Below are 18133 nucleotides of genomic sequence, written 5' to 3' on the forward strand. Positions count from 1 at the left end.
CTGAGCTGATCAGCAATGTTGACTACATGCTGCTGAGTAAGTTCTTTTCATGCAACAGTAAATTTTTCTTTCTTTTATTTCATAATTTACAATTAGGTTTGAAGCTTTAAACAAACTCTTAATATTTGGTATGAGTCCTTGATCACTCAAATAATGTCTATCACTATGTGTATATTCATGGAAGTCGAGCACCTATCCCATATTAACTAGGCGTCTCCAGAACAATACTGTGTGATTTCCCTCCGTAGGATGTCGTAATAGCACCTAGTCTCTAAAACTAGGTAAGCCTAACAAAACATGCAGAATTTAACTGAAATGAGAAATAACTCCCTCAATTAAATAGTAGTACCGAATAATCCTATTCACCAGTCTCTATAAAAGGATAATGAAAATAGAATAGTCTAGGTAGATGGGGACTCTGAGGCCTGGGGACGCCGGCATATATATAACTTGAAGTCTCCACAGCTGAGCTCTCGCTAATACCTAGGCTGGTAGGAGGTACCTGGATCTGCACAAAAAGATGTGCAGAAGCACAGCATGAGTACACCAAAATGGTACCCAGTAAATACCAAGCCTAACCTCGACAGAGTAGTGACGAGGTCAGGTCAAGAACCTACTGGAATAGATAAGAAAAACTGTACAAGTGTATGGAACTGTAGTAATGATTGCAATGAAATTGAAACAACAATAACATATCAAGGTTAGCTACAAGGAACTAAAGCAAATAATGCAACACTGAGAAAAAAAATGATATGCTAAGGAAACAACATAACCAAAGACAAGTGCAGCAAACAAGAATCACTACCGAGGTACCACCTCATAGTCTCAAATCACAAGAATAATTCACAATCTTTCCTTATATCACCGCGGGAGCTTGCATTTGGTTCCGAATAATCATTTTTTTCAAAATAGCATCCCACGTTTTAGCCCACCTTATCACACTATGTGGCTTCTAGTAGTTCCCCTGCTAGCCACGCATATCAAGCCCATCTTATCTTACCGGATGCGTTTTTACCCCAAAACCTCATACCACCGCATACGTATCAATATCACAACTTATCACAAATCGGACCTCAAGTGCCCAATATCACAACTTGCCAAGAACCAACAACAACGGTATTTTAACAATAAATAGCCCATGGCTCAACCACAATGTACACAAGAGATTCAACAATAATTACCGGAAGTGAGTAAATCAACAAGAATAGTATTTCACAACTTAACACTTTGCCTCAATGTGAATCACGGCCTTTATAACTCATTACCAATTTTAACAACAAGATATTCCAAGAACAATAACTCCAAGTAAGTATTGAACGGTTAGATAATGAATATGGAATAAGGGAAATAAAAACTTCCACTAAACATATAGTGCAGTTAAAAAATAAGAGCTAAGACAAATAGAGCATGTGAAATAGACTAATGACAATGAAGATAACATGTTAAGATAACTCAATTAAGGCATGAAGGAATCTACATATCTAAAACTGGTAAATTTCCATATTTAACCCGTGCACCCACTTGTCACCTTGTGTACATGTCTTCCACACATTATAATTATCACAAACAACACCAATCCTAAGAGGTAAATTTCCCACAGAGTGTCAGGCAAGACACTTACCGCGAAACATGCTAACTCAATATACTAAAAGGTCTTTCCCTCGATTATCCAACTCTTAACGGCTCAAATCTAACAAAAATAATTTAATACCATAAATATAAACAATAGGATGCTAATTCGATATAATAAAGTTTCAATCTTTTCAAAGAAATAAAAAAAGTCAACTCAAAAAATAACCCGGGCCTGCGTCTTGGAACCTGATCAAAATTACAAAATTCGAATACGCATTCGATAACGAATCCAATCATACAAGAATTACCCAAATCCGACCTCAAATCGCCTTTTAAAATCCTAACATTTAGTCTAGGAAGTTTTCATCATTTCCCCCCAAGTACCTAATTAGATGATGAAAATAGCAATAGATTCATGAAATATAGACCAATTCGGGTCAGAATCACTTACCCCAATGATTTTCTTAAAAACTCTTAAAAAATTGCCTCACCCCAAGCTCTCTAGGTCCAAATTATTAAAATCATATGAAACCCTCATTTTGAACTTTAAATTCTTCCTAGGTCTTATTCTTCTTCGCGGTCGCGAAGCACAAATTCTCAGGCTACCAAATTAACACTCTGTGTTCGTGTTCCTTCCCCACCTCCTCCATGAGCAGCGGCATACCGGGTGTTGCCGAATGAAAGATACGCAAGTGCCATAGTCCCACCGCGCATTAGGTTAGGCAACTTTCAAATCACAAATGTCATGCTTACACTGTTGAAACAACGGAGATCCTTCACTGGGGCTCCAAATCAAAATGCATACATGCACTTGAAAGAATTTTTTGACAAAGCAACGTCTCTGAGATGGTTTACGGTTGAGGTTATTCCCTTTCTCTCTATAGGGAAAAGCCTTGGATTGGTTGGAGAGGTTTCCAAATCATTCTATCCATACATTGGATGAATTGGCCAAGTAATTTATTGCCAAGTTCTTTTCTCTCGCGCATATGGAAACTCTGAGGGATGAGATTCTAGCTTTCAAACAAGAATGCGACGAGCCTTTGCACGAGATATGGGAAAGGCACCGAACAATGGTCAAAGAGTGCCCCAACAATAACATGACTGAGGCTATGATTCAACAAACATTCTATAGGTGGATCAACACTACAAATCAATGCGTAGTCAACCAACTTGCCGGTGAAAATTTCATGTCAACGCCATATTCGGAAGCTTGTGATATCTTAGATGAAATGGCGGACACTTCATCGGTATGGCAAAGTAGAGCTAATGTGCCTCAAGGTGATCCAAATGTGATTCACCTCCACAAAGAGTTACATAATCATCGGCAAGCAATTGCCAAGTTGACCACCACAATGAATCAATTTGCCAAAGCTCAACTACAACAAGTGCAAGGTCTTAAGCAGGTAAATGCAATGGAGGGAGTTAATTTGATGGTTAACAAGAGGAGGCAAAAGAGTCCTCAAGTGCAAAATTGGGTTGAAAATTATGAGCAAGATAATAGTGGATTTGATCAAGATGGACATTACAATGAGCAAGATGAGGAACTACAATATGTGAACAACTTTCAAGGGCAAAGAAACAATAATCAAGTCCCAAGTCAATAACAATGGCGACCACAAGGAAATCAAGGAAATTGGAATTCAAGCAACCAAGATGGTTGGAACAATCAAAACAACCAAGGGAATGGGAACAATCAAGGCAATCAAGGAAACTGGAATGGTCAAAATAACCAAGGCAATTAGAATGACAATAATCAAGGCTGTTGGGGAGGTAACAACCAAGGAGGGTGGAACAACAACAACAACCGGGGGTTGGGTTTTCAAAGACCCCCGATGTTTTAACAACCAATCAACCAGCCCCCTTACCCTTCTCAAGGTTCAAGCTCTTCCAACAACGAGATGGGACTAATCAAGAACATGTTTAAACAAATGATGGGGAAGAATGCCGACTTCGATCCTCAACTAGCCTCTCACAAATAACTCTAAAATACTCAGCAATTTAACATAAAGAAACTCTGCAATTTAGTATATACAATTTCCCAAAACCTGGTGAATATAAGTCACAAACTCTAAATAGTAGTACAAAATAATCTTGTACACCAATGTCTATAAAAGGATAATGAAAATAGAATAATCTAGGTAGAGGGGGATTCCGAGGCCTGTGGATGCCGGCAGGTATACTTTGAAGTCTCTACAGCTGAGCTCTCGCTAATACCTAGGCTGGTAGGATGTACCTGTACATGCACAAAAAGATGTGTAGAAGCGTAGCATGAATACACAACAACTCTACCCGCTAAGTGTCAAGCATAACCTCGGCCGAGTAGTGACGAGGTCAGGTCAAGGCCATACTGGAATAGATAAGAAAAACTGTACAAGTGTATGGCAGTGTAGTAATGATGGCAATGAAATTGAACTAAAAATAACATGTCAAGGTTAGCTACACGGAACTAAAGAAAATAATGCAACACAAAGAAAAGATGGAATGATATGCTAAGGAAACAACACAACCAAAGAAAAGTGCATCAGTAGAGAAATACCAACAAGAGTCACTACCGAGGTACTGTCTTGTACTCTCAAATCACAACACAGTCCTTCCATATATCACCGCGAGAGCCTTGCATTTGATTTTGAAAATTATTTTTCCCAAAATAGCATCCCACATATTAGCCCACCCTATGACACTACGTGGCTCCTATAATTCCCCTACTAGCCACACGTATCGAGCCCACCTTATCTCATCGGATGTGTTTCGACTCTAAAATCTTTTACCACCGCATGCATATCAATATCATAACTTATCACAAATCTGACCTCAAGTGCTTAATATCACAACTTGCCAAGAAACTAACAACAATGGTGTTTTCATAATAAATAGCCCATGGATCAACCACAATTTACACAAGTCTTTCAACAATAATAACCGGAAGTGAATAACTCAACAAGAATAGTATTTCACAAATTAACACTTTCCCTCAATGTAAATCACGACCTTTATAGCTCATTACCATTTTCAACAAAAAGATATTCCAAGAACAACAACTCCAAGTAAGAATTCAATGGTTAATTAATGAATATGGAATAAGGGAAACAAGAACTTCAACTAAACATGTAGTGCAATTAACAAATAAGAGCTAGGACAAATAGAGCATGTGAAATAGACTAATGATAATGAAGATAACAAGTTAAGATAGCTAAATTAAGGCATTAAGGAATCTACATAGCTAAAATGGGTAAATCTTCGCATTTAGCCAGTGTACACACTTGTCACCTTGCGTACATGGCTTCCACACATCACAATTATCACAAACAACACAAATCCTAAGGGGTACTTCCCACACACAATGTTAGGCAAGACAGTTACCTCGTAACACGCTAACTTAATCGACTAGAAGGCCTTTCCCTCGATTATCCAACTCTGAACGGCTCGAATCTAGCCAAAACAACTTCATACAATAAATATAAACTATAGGAAGCTAATTCGAATAATAAAGTTACGATCTTTGCAATGAAATAAAAAGTCAACTCAAAAAGTTAACCCGGGCCTGCATCTCGAATCCGACAAAAATTACAAATTCGAACACCCATTCGATAACGAGTCCATCCTTACAAGAATTACTCAAATCCAACCTCAAGTCGCCTTTCAAAACCTCGAAATTTAGTCTAGGAAGTTTTCACATTTTTTCCCCAAGTTTCCAACTCAAATCCCTAATTAGATGATGAAAATGGCAATAGATTCATGAAATATAGACCAATCCGGGTTACAATCACTTACCCCAACGATTTCCTTGAAAAACTCTCGGAAAATCACCTCACCCTGAGCTCTCTAGGTCCAAATTATGAAAAATGAGATGAAACCTGATAAGTTAAGATTTTAACGTGTTTTATGCCCCTACTTGCCTATGCTTTGATTATAAATCGCTACAAAATAGTCCCAAAATGATCACAAGTTATGCTTGATTGTAGGTTTGATCGACAAAGTGACAAATGTCAAAGATCAGCTCAAAAGGAGTGAAACCTGCTCAAGTATCAAAGACTAAGTGAATTGAAGAAAAGAGGGCCTAGTGCGGACCGCGCAAAAGCGACTGCGGCCACACTAGGAGATTCAGAGAGTTGGTATAATCAGGCTGAAGGCTACGCGGCCGCGATACGTTTCTCGCGGTCCGCGGTTAGACTCTGCGGCTGCACTACTCTTTCGTGCGGTCCGCGGACATGAGGTTCAGATAGGTTGGCAAATGGCCAATTCCAAGCAATGCGGTCCGCGGTCGTACTTGCGTGGACCGCGCGAACTCCCTCCGCGGCCGCGGTTCAATCCACGCGGTCCGCGGTCCTCAAGTTCAGAGAAGCTAAAAGTTGAAGATAAAGAGACAGTGTGGCCGCGATCCTTTTTGTGCGGCCCGCACTGACCCCGCAGGGGTATTTTTGTCCAGTTTTTCCAACCTAGTATAAATAGAACATTTTACCATTTTAAGGGAAGTTTTGATATTCGAGTAACAGCTGCGCTCGTGAGACTCGGTTTTGTAGCCGTTTTTGGCACTTTAGCTTTAATTTTACGATACATTCTTGTGATTTCTTTTAGTAATTAATTAATATGCTTAGTCCTTCATCTATTTCTTCATTTTCTCTTTCAAGCATGAGTAGCTAAACCCATTAGCTAGGGTTGTGGCTCAACCCTAGTGTGGGTAATTGATGGGTGTTTCCATCCAGGGTTAGATTATTATGGGTGTTTGTTATTTGGGTTGATTTTATGTTTTTATTTAAGAATTGGTGGTTTCAAACACTGATTCAAGCTTTGTGAGTTTGACTCTTCTTGAGAAAGAGAGTTTATGACCCCAAAATTGACCCAACAAGGAATTGGGATGGACTCATGAGAAATGATAGTCCCAATAAATGGGTTAAATCTCGAGAGTGTAATCACCCTACTTGAACCCTAGTTGCTTGATCTAATTGGCCTACCCAATTGCTCTCGAGAGAGTCAATTGGGCAAAATCACTCTCTCTACCGAGAGGTGTGAGAGTGGGTACAATTGTGCAACGGTTATAGCATAAGCCCCAAATATGTCAATCTATCCTTAGTAACATCTACCCGTCAATTAGCCACCTAGGTAGTGTCACGACCCTAGTGCCTTTCTTCCCATTAGATACAACTTAGCAATATTTTAGTAGCATAATTTAGCGTTAATCATTAGTTTTATCATAGTAGTTATAAGATCAAAAACCAAGAATGTTTGAAGTGACATTAGGAGTACAAACACATCTCTAGACTAGACAGAAAATCCAACTCCACTACTAGCTCCCTGAGGAAATCGATCCCGATCTCTATTCGGGTAAAAGCTATTGCGACCCGCTCTACGAACGCCGAACATTATCTGAATCACACCCGAGGTCCCCAAAACCTCACCATTGCGAAGCACAAATTCTCAGGCTTCCAAATTAACACTCTATGAACGCCGAACATTATTTGAATCACACCCGAGGTCCCCAAAACCTCAACCAAGCTTACCAACAAGTTCTAAAACATCAAATGAACTAGCTCGAAGTGTCAAATCACATCCAACATTACTAAAACCACGAATCGCGCATCGATTCAAGCCCTAATGAACTTATGAACTTTTATCTTCTACGTTCAATGCTGAAACTATCAAATCAACTCCGATTGACCTCAAATTTTGCACACAAGTCATAAATAACACAACAGACCTATTCCAACTTTCGGAATTAGGAACTGACCCCAATATCAACAAAGTCAACTCCCGGTCAAACTTTCCAACCTTCTAACTTTCACCAATTCATGCTGAAATGACCTTCGGACCTCCAAATCAACATCCGAACACGCTTTTACGTCTAAAATCACCATACAAAGCTATTGGAATTGTCAAAACTCCATTGCGGATTCATCTACGCACAAGTCAAACTATGGTTAACTCTTTCAACTTAAACATCCAACTTAGGGACTATATGTCCCATTTAACTCTGAAACTCACCCGAAACCAAAACCAAAACCCCGGCAACTCAGATAACCCAATATAACATAGAGGAGGCAATGAATAGGGGATCGAGGCTAAAATACTTAAAATGATCGGCCGGGTCGTTATATTCCCCCCTTCTTAAAATAAATGTTCATCCTCGAATGAGTATTGAGACATACATGAAGTAGTGAAAAGATGAGGATAACGACTACGTATACCATGCTCCCTCTCCTAAGTCGCCTGATCGACTGGTTGACCCCTCCACTTAATCTTCACTGAAGCGATATTCTTCGACCTCAACTTTCAAACGTGCCGGTCCAAAATGGCCACCGGCTCCTCAACATAAGACAAATTCTTGTCCAACTGGATTGAGCTGAAATCCAACACCTGATATTGATCGCCGTGATACTTCCGGAGCATAGAAACATGGAATATTGGATGAACTGCAGTAGGACTAGGTGGTAGTGCAAGCTTGTAGGCTACTTCTCCAATCCTCTCAAGAATCTCAAATAGTCCGATATACCTCGAGCTCAGCTTGACCTTCTTCCTGAACCTCATAACACCCTTCATGGGCGAAACCCGGAGCAAGATCCGCTCCCCAACTATGCATGCAACGTCACAAACCTTTCGATCTAGATAACTCTTCTGTCTAGATTGGGCTTTGCGAAGCCGATCTTGAATCAATTTAATCTTTTTCGAAGCTCCCGAACCAAGTATGTACCCAATAGCCTAGCCTCAACCGGATCAAACCAACCCACTGGAGACCTACACCGCCTCCCATACGAAGCCTCATACAGAGCCATCTAAGTGCTCGACCAGTAGTTGTTGTTGTAGGCAAGCTCCACGAGCGGCAAGAACTGATCCCAAGAACTCCCAAAGTCCATCACACATGCACGGAGCATATCCTCCAATATCTGAATAGTGCGCTCGGACTGTCCATCTGGCTGAGGGTGAAATGTTGTACTCAACTACACCCGTGTGCCTAACTCAAGTTGTACGGTCATCCAGAACTGTGATGTAAATTGCATACCCCGGTCAGAGATGATGTATCCCGACACGTCATGAAGTCTGACAATCTCGCGAATACAAACCTGAGCCAGCTGCTTTGAAGAATAAGTAGTCACCACTGGAATGAAATGAGCTGACTTGGTCAACCTATCCACAATCACCCATACTGATTTGAACCTCCTCTAAGTCCCTGGTAGTAACAACAAATTCCATAGTAACTCGCTCCCATTTCCACTTTGGAATCTCTAGTCTTTGAAGTAATCCACCTGGCTGCTGATGCTCATACTTCACCAGCTGGCAATTTAGGCACCGAGCTACATACTCTACTATGTCCTTCTTCATTCTCCTCCACCAATAGTGCTGCCTCAAGTCCTGGTAAATCTTGGTGGCACTCGAATTAATGGAGTATCACGAACTATGAGCCTCCTGAAGAATCAACTCACGTAATCCATCTACATTGGGCACACATAGCCTGCCCTGCATCAATAACACACAGTCATCTCCAATAGTGACCTCCTTGGCATCGCCGTGCTGAACCGTGTCCTTGAGGACAAGTAGATGGGGATCGTTATACTGACGCTCTCTGATACGATTATATAGAGAAGACCGAGAAACCACATAAGCCAAAACCCTACTCGACTCCGAAACATCCATTCTAACAAACTAGTTGGCCAAGGCCTGAACATCTAATGCTAATGGCCTCTTCGCTACAGGTGGATATGCTAAACTGCCCAAGCTCTCCGCCTTACGACTCAAGGCATCGCCAACCACATTGGCCTTCCCGAGATGATACAAAATGGTGATATCATAGTCCTTAAGCAACTCTAACCATCTCCACTGACGCAAGTTAAGATCCTTCTATTTGAACAGATGTTGTAGACTCCGGTGGACAGTGTACACCTTACAAGGGACACCGTACAAATAGGGCCGCCAAATCTTCATGGCATGAACAATAGCTGCTAACTCAAGGTCGTGGACATGATAGTTCTTCTCATGTACCTTTATTTGTCTAGACACGTAGGTAATCACCCTACCGTCATACATCAACACCGCGCCGAGTCCAACACGCGATGCACCACAGTACACAGTATAAGGCACCGAATGGACCACCCTTCTGGGTCAATCTAGTCGTAGGTGTAGCAATAGATGAGAAAACCTCTATGAATCAGCGGTAATACCTTACCAAACCAAGAAAACTTTGGATCTTAGTAGCTAAAGATGGTCTAGGACAATTTTGCACTGCATAAATCTTCTTCGGATCTACCTTGATCCCCTCACTCAACACTACATGACTCAAACACCTAATCAAGACAGAATTCACAGTTCAAAAATTTTGCATACTTCTTTTCTCTTAAGGTTTGAAGAACGATCCTCAGGTGCTGCTCATGATCCTCCCGGCTCCGGGAGTACACCAAGATGTCGTCAATAAACTCAATGATGAATGAGTCTAGATAGGTCTAGAATACATTGCTCATCAAGTGCATGAATGCTTCCGGGGTGTTGGTCAGCCCAAATGACATCGCAAGGAACTCGCAATGACCATATCGAGTCCTGAAGGCAGTCTTCGGAATATTCGGCTCCCGAATCTGCAACTGATGATAGCCTGACCGCAAATAAATCTTTGAGAACACTCTGGCTCCCTGTAGCTGATAAAATAGGTCATCAAAATGTGGTAATGGATACCTATTCTTCACTGTAACCTTGTTCAACTGTTAATAATCAATACACATGTGCATTGAACCATCCTTCTTCTTTATAAACAAGACCGGAGCACCCCAAGGTGATACACTGGGTCTAATGAAACCCTTATCAAGCACCTCTTGCAACTGCTTCTTTAACTCCTACAGCTCCACTAGGGCCATACGATATGGTGGACTAGAAATGGGCTAAGTGCCCGGCAACCATCTGATATGGCTTAAAGAAAGACACCACCTTGTTAGGAATATAATCCAAAGTACCTCACCACTCGAACCGTGGCAAACCTGGCATAGCCAACACCACCGTCTTGCTATGACAATAAAGAATAGCATGATAGGGCGACAACCAGTCCATACCCAAGATAACATCAAAATCTACCATACTTGGTAATAATAGGCCGACTCTAGTTTGGAAACCACCAAGAACAACTAAACACGACCGATACACACGGACAAATATAATAGAATATCTCACATACGTGGACACACAAATGGGAGAACTCAAGGAATCACGGGATATACCCAAATATGGAGTAAAGTAAGATGATACATAGGAATAAGTGGAGCCTGGATCAAATAAGACTAATGCATCTCTATGAAAAACCGGAACAATACTTGTGATGACCGAGTCAGAAGTGACCGACTCCGTCCTGGTAGGAAGAACATAACATCTAGCCAGGCCTTCCCTTATAGGGCGACCTCTACCTACCTGACCTTCACCCCTGGCTGGCTGTGCAGGTAGAGTGGCAACTTGTGTGGTAACCATGGTCTGAGAAGCCCGAGGGCCCTGTGGAATACATGGAGCCTGAATAGTCTGTGGAGGTTCACCCCTCCTGAGTCTGGGGAAATCCCTCACCTTATGACGAGTGTAACCACACTCAAAACAAGCTCTCGGATGATGTGGATGCTGAGACTGGCTCAGGCGTGGTCGGCTGGTCTGACCGCTGAAAGCACCCCGTGCAAGAGATACACTAGGTTGTAGCCGGAATACCGCTGGAAGCTGGAAGTGATGAATAAACAGGGCGGCTCACATACCCCTACCATGATAGGCTGCAACTGGGGCAGGGGTACCACTATATGTGCTAGGATCTTGAGGCCTCTTGACCTCCATCTCCTCTCTCTCCCGGGCCACATACCCTCCAATCTCCTAGCGATCTCCACTACATGCTGGTATGGGATGTCAATATCCAACTCTTGATCCATGATGAATCTAATATTGTGGTTGAGCCCCTCGATAAATCGACAGACTCGCTCTCTAACTATGGAGACTAAAGCTGGTGCATGTTGGGAAAACTCGTTGAACCTGACAACATACTCTTATACGATCATAGAAACCTGGCGCAAATGCTCAAACTTTGCGCGCCATGCATTACTAATACTCTGGGAACAAACTCACTCATGAACATCTCTAAGAACTGAGCCCATTTGAGTGAAGTTGCCTCATCTAGGCAACCCAACTCATACGCTCGCCACCACTGATAAGTCGCTCCCTTAAGCTGGAATGTAGTGAAAACAACCATACTCGACTCTACAATGCCCATAGTACGGAGGATACGGTGGCACCCCTCAAGAAAAACCTGGGCATCCTCTAAGTCCAAACCGCTGAAAGTAGGAGGGTGGTACTTCTTGTACCTCTCGAGCCTTAACTGCTACCCTAACCTCAGACTGAACTGGGACAATCGGTTGTACTAGTGTGACCTCTAGGACCTGGTTAACCTGGAATCACTGCTCTGGATACGGGCTGCGAGAGTCAGAGCTCCTCACCCGGCCTGAGATGTGGCAGGAGCAAGTGGAATCTATTACATCTCGTGTTTTCGTACGTTAAAGTACCGTCTTCAGTTAATCGACATAGACTCAGGGATGAGATTATCTTGAGGTTATAAGTATTTATGCTATTTATAACAAGCGATAAGAAAGTGTCGTGAAGGTTAAAAGGTAAACGAATCAAAGAAAGTGAGTTTTGTCGAAGTTTGTCAATATGGGATAGAATACGGTATTTATGGACTAGTGCCATATGAGGTACCCCATAACCACCGTAGTAGGGTACCTAAAGTGTGTTAAAAGTGAGTAGTAATTTAAGTAATTTGATATTTCTTAATTATGTGGATAATTGGGTAATTAATAATTTTTAGTGGGAGATTAATTAAAATCTTTGGATAATAAAAAAACCTCAACGTGGCAGCACCCCCTTCCAATGTAATGACTCTTACAAGAGAGTGAAAGGTGGCACATTATGTGACACCAATCTTGAAATGTGGGACCCACACGCATTAAAGCATAATTCCCTCTAAATTGAAGAAAGGTGCTTATATCAAAGATGTTATCTATGGTCTTCAACAATAGTTCAAACACAAATTTCATCTTAGCAGCGTGGTATTTTTTTGCAATTCTAATGAAGCCTGGTATAATCTTTCTCAAGAATATCATACAGATTTTTCCCTATTCCGGTCTTGCCGTCACCTGTTTTGTAACAATTGTCGTGGGTTAGAGAGATTGTCAAGAGAATCGGTTCAGGTACGTTAAGGCTATCCCTTCTTTCTCTTTTTCATGATCCAAACGATACAAACGAAACGAGTAAATGCACACCTTTCGTAAACGACTCTATTCATAGAATTACTATGGATGCCTATGTTCTTTATTTCCCATGTGAATTATCAATATATCTCCTATTCACGGGACTCAGAAAAATACGTAGTTGATAAAGTTATCCGAAAGGTATAATAATCTTATAACATTCCGACAAAATCTTATTAATGTATTTCTTATGCATTTCATTCATTATTATTATAACATTCCAACAAAATCTTATTAACGTATTTCTTATGCATTTCATTCATTTATACATGTACATTGACCCCTGACCACATGGTGTTATATACGCATATATTATATGTATATGGGATATGGGAAAAGGTTATGGCGTGATATACACACCATAACCTGATCAGCTGGTATATGTTGATGATTTTGCCCATAGTGGCCGAGATGATATGATGGAATGCCCTTAGAGGCTTGATGATATTATGAACACCTATACTTATGCATGACATGACATTTATACGCACATGCATGACATCATAAAAATTGCAGGATTTACGAAGCAATTTAGACTTACATGCGGAATTCTTTATTCCATGTTTCATCTATGTCTTTTATCTACTGAATTTTATGCCTTACATACTTAGCACATTATTTTTACTGACCCCCTATTTCTCGGGGCCTGCGTTTCATGCCTGCAGGTGCAGGTAGACTAACAGATGGTCCCCCTTCTTAGGATCCTTGATCAGCGAGAGTTGGTGTGCTCTATTTGATCCAGAGCTGCTTTGGATTTTGGTACGATATGTTTGTATACATATATGGGTATGACGGGGCCAGTCCCATCCTTGTACAATTGTATATTCTGTTAGAGGTCTGTAGACAGTCATGTATAGTTGGGTAGTATGTGGCCTTGTCGACTTTCAGTTTTGGATATGTAATTGTCTATAGCAACCTTGTCGGCTTGCCCTATGTATTTCGCACGTGTATGTATATGTGTCTTTTGGACAGGTTTCCTCACGTATGGTATTCTTGTAGTTCAGCAGATGTTATTCATGTTTATATCTTAGATGCATGCTTAAGGTGTTCAACAGGTAGGACTCGGGCACTCGTCATGGCCCATGGGTTTGGGTCGTGACAAAAGTGGTATTAGAGTAGTTTTGTCCTAGGGTTGTCTACAGACCGCGTCTAGTAGAGTCATGTTTATGGGTGTGTTGTGCACCACACTTATAGGCAGGAGGCTACAGGACATATAGGATGTTGTCCTCTTTTCTTGTCTTGGATCGTGGGATATAAGAATTCATGTTCCCAACGATATGTTACGTTTTCCGTGATGCCTCCGTAGACTACAACCGCCCAGAAGGGCAAGTTCGTGGCTTATGAGACTACTAGTCCAGCACCAGGAGTTACCAGGGCTCGGGAAGAGTCTCATAGTGAGATTCCATCTCAGACTTCACACACCCCGCCCTCTCCAGAAGAGCTCCGAGGGGCACCAGCTCCTGCTCTCGCCCTTGTACGTCCAGCTCCTCAGCTAGATGCACCGATTCAGGAGATGAGAAATGCTATTCAGCTATTAACTCGATTACTAGCTGCACAGGTATTTATTGATAGAAAGCAGAGGACTTTGGGGGTAATGAAGGCCACTGCGACTGAGTCAGTTGAGCTAGCTTCCTATAGATTCCAAGATGTTGCAGTTAATTGTTACGAGTCTTGGGAGTTGTCCAGAGGCGAGGATGTCTTACATCCCGTACCTTAGCATTAGGATGTGCCGTAGTAAATCCACATGTGTTCGAAGGGATTATGTCTATTAGGAGGTTATAGAGGGTTTAAGATATTATTATTATGAGACCCTGTAAGTTTACAACCTTGATATCGTTAGATATTATGTTAGTATGGTATTTTCTTTTAAGTGAAATATTTTAGTAAAAGTTTTATAAGTATAATTTTGGATAGTTACCATTATTACTATTTTCGAATATGGTATATTATACACATAATATGAGAAATTTTATGAGATTTTCTTTATTGTAAAGATAGAAATTATTTTCTCACAAGAAAGAAGGATATCTTTTTACTACTTTAAGACTTAAGCGTACAAAATTTTTACTCTTTATATGATTAGGAAAATTATAAGTTAGGAAAATATATGTATTTTTACATGGATGTCTTAATGAAATAATAGTGTATGTATTTATTTTATATTGTACCACATGAACATGATAGTAGGATGCATAAAGTTTATTAAAAATAAGTAGAATTTTAAGTAATTTGAGACAATTCTTAATTATGCGGGTAATTGGTTAATTAACGGATAACAGGACACTACCTAATTACCCAATAAGTGGATAAAGATTAACATTTCCCACTCCCACCCCCCACGTGGCAGCACCCCTTAAAGCATATGTATGACTCTTTAAGTTACTACATTAGGTGGCAAAGTTATAGAACTCTTTGGTTAAAGAATTAGAAATAATCTATATAATATTTTCTTATTGTCACTTGACCTGACACAAAGCTGATACTTTTGTTATAGTTGTATGTCCGGTAGAGAATGAAACAACTATGCCTTCTGGATTAAGGTGTAAAACTTGCTTGCAACACTTGGTTCGAGTGTCAATTAGAGGAATGATGTCCCTGAAGTACCTTAGATAAGATAGTTTTGTTTCCATTCAATTGTAAAGAAAGTTGGATGCTTCCACACTAGAGAATTTTTGGAAGACAAGATTAGTTAGGTTCCTGGTTATTGCCTCAAATTTATTGTTTCAAGCCGTTTAAGTTTGCCAATCCTGTTCACCTTTCTAGGTTATTTTTGGATATCCAAGGTCAACACATTGTGTTAAAAAGAAAAACAATACCTTCGTATATAGATAATTCAGTACGTTTGATAGAGATAAGAAGAGTCCATAAACACATTATGCATGTTCTTAAGCATCTTGATGATTTAAGGAAATGATTATCTGACTTATAAAAATCTAATTTACTGCATCCAAGCACTGCTCAGAAGTGAAGGGGACATTGGAAAAACTCCATAGCTCAGCTATGTTAAGGCTATCCCTTCTTTCTTTTGGCATGATCTATAATACAAATGAAATGAGCAAAATACACAACTTTCATAAATGACTCTATTCCTAGAAATACTAGGGGTGTCTATATTCTTGATTCCCCATGTGAATTATTATTATATCTTCTGTTCATGGGTCTCAGAAAAATACGTATTCGATAAAGTTTATCTGGAAGGCATATTGATTTTTATGGCATTCCGAGAAAATCTTATTAACGTATTTCTTATGCATTTCATGCATTTATACATGTACATTGACCCATGACCAAATGGCGTTATATACGCGTATATATGTGTATTATATTTATATGGGATATGGAAAAAAAGTTACGGCGTTATATACGCACCACCACCTGATCTAGGGGTATGCATTCGAATTGGTTTATCGATAAATCGAATCGATTATTTGTTATCGGTTTATCGATTTATCGATTTCGATTTCGAAATTTTGCTTATCGAGTTATCGATTTCGATTTCGATTTTGTCCTCTTCAGTTATCGGTTTATCGATAAACCGATAAGATATACTAAAAAGACAAGTATACCCTTCTTCTATGATATCCTTTTCTTTACCCTAAGTCCCTAACCTCACACAAAATCACAACTTTCACACCATTCTCAACCTTTTCCACTCTTACAAAAAATCCTTTAAAAATGGTAAGAACCAAACAAAGAGCACGTAAATCCACTGGAGGAAAGGCACCAAGGAAGCAACTCGCAACAAAAGCCGCCAGAAAATCAGCTCCGGCAACCGGAGGAGTGAGTAAGCCCCACCGTTTCCGTCCAGGTACGGTGGCACACTTCGAGAGATCCGTAAGTATCAGAAGAGTATTGAACTTCTAATCCGTAAACTCCCATTTCAGAGACTGGTTAGAGAAATAGCACAGGATTTTAAGACTGATTTGAGGTTCCAGAGCAGTGCTGTGGCGGCGCTTTAGGAAGTAGCAGAGGCGTACTTGGTGGGTTTGTTTGAGGATACGAACTTGTGTGCTATTCATGCTAAAAGGGTTACTATTATGCCTAAGGACATTCAGTTGGCTAGGCGGATTAGAAGTGAAAGGGCTTAGTATATTTTTGTTTGCAGTTTGGGTTTTGTTTTTAGGTTGTCTTTTTGTTGTAATCTAATGAAAGATTTGGAAATGATAATCTGGAAAAGATTGCTAACCCTATTATTTTCTCTACCACATTTAAGGAATGATCATATTAAAGCTCAAGGGAATGAAGTTCAAATTAATGGAAAACAGAATTAGCCGTGATGATGTATTTTTTTTATACCATTGGAGTGTTGGTGGCATACATTTGATCCCTTACTTTAGTTTCATTGCTTGTGCTTGTTGACACAATTTTTATATTATAAACGATGTTCGTCTTATTTTAGCTTCTTTTTGTCCATATTAGTTAGGTGTGTTTATAGCGATATACTTTCCGTGGAATCCCGCAAATTTTCTTATTGGTGTAATCGATAACAGAATCGATAAGCCCCAAAAATCGATAAATCGAAATCGAAAAAATCAAAACCTTATTGAAACGATAACGATAAGCATATGTACAAATCGATAATTGATAAGGGTCAAAATCGAATCGATAAATCGAATGCACACCCCTAACCTGATCAGCCGGTATACGTTGATGATTTGCCCACATTGGCCGAGATGATGTGATGGGATGCCCTCAGAAGCATGATGACATTATGAACACATGTACCTATGCACGACATGACATTCATACGATATGCATGGCAGTATAAGTATTTCATGATTTACAGGGTCATCCAGACTTACAGGTTGAGTCGTTTACTCTATATTTCTTCCATGCCTTTTATATACTTATTTATGTTCCTTATACACTCAGTACATTATTCGTACTGACGTCCTTTTGTTGGGGACGCTGCATTCATGCATGCAGGTATAGATAATCAGTTTGACGAGCCTTCATAGTTGACGAGATTGGCATTCAACGAAGGATCGGTAAGACTCGACCTCATTCGGAGTGCAGCCGAGTCTATGAGTCATTGTGTTAGAGTTTTGCTACAAACTTATGGGTAGGCCAGTACCCTGTCCCATTTAATATCGAATAATCTTAGAGGCATTGTAGACAAAGGTTCATTTTGTATAGTGTGTCAGAGACCTTGACGGCCCATATGTAATCATGTTTTAAGAACGATGGTTCATTGATACTGTGTTTGGCCACTTATAGTTATACATTATGAGTTGTGGCCATGTTGGCCCATGATAGTTACAGAAGAAAAATAAATAAGTTACAGAGTGGTTCGCTCGGGGTAGTGCTTAAGCTATGAT

The 18133-nt window shown here is 40.3% G+C and overlaps 1 pseudogene; it reads left to right on the forward strand.

Annotated features, from left to right (window-relative positions):
- Positions 1 to 16452: 16452 nt before the first annotated feature.
- On the forward strand, positions 16453 to 16903 carry LOC109238852 (annotated as a pseudogene).
- The last annotated feature ends 1230 nt before the right edge of the window (positions 16904 to 18133 follow it).

The sequence above is a fragment of the Nicotiana attenuata genome, unplaced genomic scaffold, assembly GCF_001879085.1.
Source record: "Nicotiana attenuata strain UT unplaced genomic scaffold, NIATTr2, whole genome shotgun sequence".
In the NCBI taxonomy this organism is placed as follows: Eukaryota; Viridiplantae; Streptophyta; class Magnoliopsida; order Solanales; family Solanaceae; genus Nicotiana; species Nicotiana attenuata.